We start from the raw sequence: 2,406 nt of genomic DNA on the forward strand, positions 1-2,406 counted from the left end.
CTGGCAGCAGAGGGGAACTCACAATTAAAACCAGTGGGTCATGGTTGGGTAAACACACACACACACACACACACACACACACACACACACACACATACACACACACACACACACACACACACACACACACACACCCTCACAAACACATGTGCGCATACTATTTGGCTGGACATCTGTACAAATGACAGAGTACTGGTGGATTCTGCTGAGGTGCCTAGCTGGGGGGGCGGACTCCCACCACAAGATTCCTCCAATCTTCAAAGCTCCAGTCCAGTTAGAAGTAATGGTTTCCATCCAAGTTGCCAGATTGGGTTGGTCCTGTCAGCACCGTTGTATTTAGTGACAACCATGTTTTATCTTTTGTCTTGGCTGGCCACGGACTGGCTTCGTAATATTTTATGCTGACTTGAAATGTCTCTTTTGTCTTTGGCTGGAGTTTTGGAAGTTCCATCCTTGCCTGCCAAAGGAAACAGACCTTCTTCATTTTACCCTCCTGTCTGTAACTGTGACCTCTGGACTGCACAGCTGTACGCCAGTCACATTAAGCCCATGAGCTTCACATAGGCCATCTTATTTCATCCTAAAACACAACAGGCAGCCAGGCATAATATGTGTGTCAACGGCAATATCTTCTGATCTGCTGGTGGGAGGCCAAAAACTAAATTGGATCCATAAGTTACTCTTCAGATAGTCTGAGAAAGTAGATCTTCACAGGTTTATAATAAGTGAGCCACTGGATCTAATTTGGGGTGGTTACATAATATCAGACTGAGGTCTTATTATGTCTAATTAGTAAGGGTATTCAAATACACCCACTGATAATGGTATCAAATTTCCTACACTTATTAGTGTAGTATTATGGTTTCTATCTACAGATAGCTGTGGTCTTTTGTGCTACAATAGTAATTATAGATACTTGAATGTTGCGCAAAGACCAGTGTTGGCGTTGTTAGTCAAAAAAGTAGTGCATTACACTTTACCTTTACATTTAAGTAATGCAGTACATAACTTACTTCTCCAAAAGCGTAGCGTTTTAGAATCAACTTTTGGAGATTTACTTATCTGGATGGTTGAGCATGCATCAATACGTTACTTAATTATTCGCCAGTGAAAGTCATTTGTTTCAGTACTCGTTGTATTACTTTATTATTACTCAGTAAACTGTCCTGAAACGCACTGTTTTGTAATTACTGGTTAACAATAAAAGTCCCACACTTCAGTACTAATGAGGACACACATATGATCTGTCTGTTAGTATTTATGTATGAACCAAAGGCCAAATTAAAAAGAAAAAATGAAAACCAGCACAAAGAGACTTCAAAGCAATCACCATAATGACGCTACGATAGAAACAGAAAGTCATCACTGCTTTTGTTAGCCACTGAAGTTGAGGCTCTGGTTGCTGGGTTGGGGTCTGCATGTACTCAACTTCATGTTCGCTCTGGACTTTTAGCTAGCTTTGTGTTAACATGCTGTATGTGTAGATGATTGCAAAGAATCAGCACTGTGTTAGCAGCATAATGCGCTAGTTTCTGTCCTCAGTCATCGCGCTCTTGTCTTTTTGTGTAATAAAAAATTAAGCAATGCCAAATCTCCACTCCATCATATTCCTCCTCCTCTACACAAACTGAATTGTGCAAGTGTACAGGAAGAAAAAAAGTATGCTGCGTGCAGATAACTGAAGATACTTTGATAATGCAAGAAACAACATAACTGTAACTGTGGTGTAAGGACTATAGTACAATAATGCTTTCCATTACTTTGTTACTGACAAAGACATAATAGCTGTCTTTATTTAGTTATTTATGCTGTGTGGGAACTTTGTAATGTGTGTTTTTATAATATGAAATAATGATACAATTATAATATCATCTACATTTTATACTCTTCACTTTATACAATTATTTCTTCACAAGCGCAAATCTGGCTGAACAATAAAGTTATTATTTATCCTACAGGTGTTGCTGGAATTCTGAGCTTCCCGGGAAAGATTGTTGCCCGGGGATAAGGCTTTGCTGACTGGCTTCTAGAGAACGTAGTTTGTGGTCCTCCAGGTACACACAAAGTATGTAGGCAAGTACGTTAATTCCATTTGTACGACAGGTGCTGACAAGCATGAATACATACCTAATCCTTTAAACTTTCTTTAAAACCCCCAGAGTGTACTCGAGACGGAGTCCAGCTTAGACTGCTGTATTACAATTTAACATATAGTTTTTTTTCTTTTTTATGTGATCATTTTAAACAAGTTAGATGACATTTGAAAAGAAAATCCCCAAAAACTACTCTGGGTCATGCCATTAGGGTTCCCTGTTTTTTTGTTTTTAATAGGCTTTGCATGCACTTTATATTTGATGATGGAACCATATGCCTGAGCTATTGCATATATATATATATATATATATA

The 2,406-nt window shown here is 38.7% G+C and overlaps 1 long non-coding RNA gene across 13 annotated transcripts in view; it reads left to right on the plus strand.

Annotated features, from left to right (window-relative positions):
* Positions 1-2,406, plus strand: part of LOC102302168 — a 445,058-nt gene that overhangs the window by 77,459 nt on the left and 365,193 nt on the right. For 4 of the 13 annotated variants that reach the window (XR_006055031.1, XR_006055030.1, XR_006055032.1 and 1 more), the window contains one exon: positions 1,959-2,065. The exons of the other annotated variants lie outside the window; for them this stretch is intronic. This is a non-coding gene — a long non-coding RNA (uncharacterized LOC102302168). The remainder of the gene's footprint in view (positions 1-1,958; positions 2,066-2,406) is intronic. 13 annotated transcript variants of the gene reach the window in all.

The sequence above is a fragment of the Haplochromis burtoni genome, unplaced genomic scaffold (assembly GCF_018398535.1).
Source record: "Haplochromis burtoni strain Fernald_Lab_line unplaced genomic scaffold, NCSU_Asbu1 Contig_196, whole genome shotgun sequence".
In the NCBI taxonomy this organism is placed as follows: Eukaryota; Metazoa; Chordata; class Actinopteri; order Cichliformes; family Cichlidae; genus Haplochromis; species Haplochromis burtoni.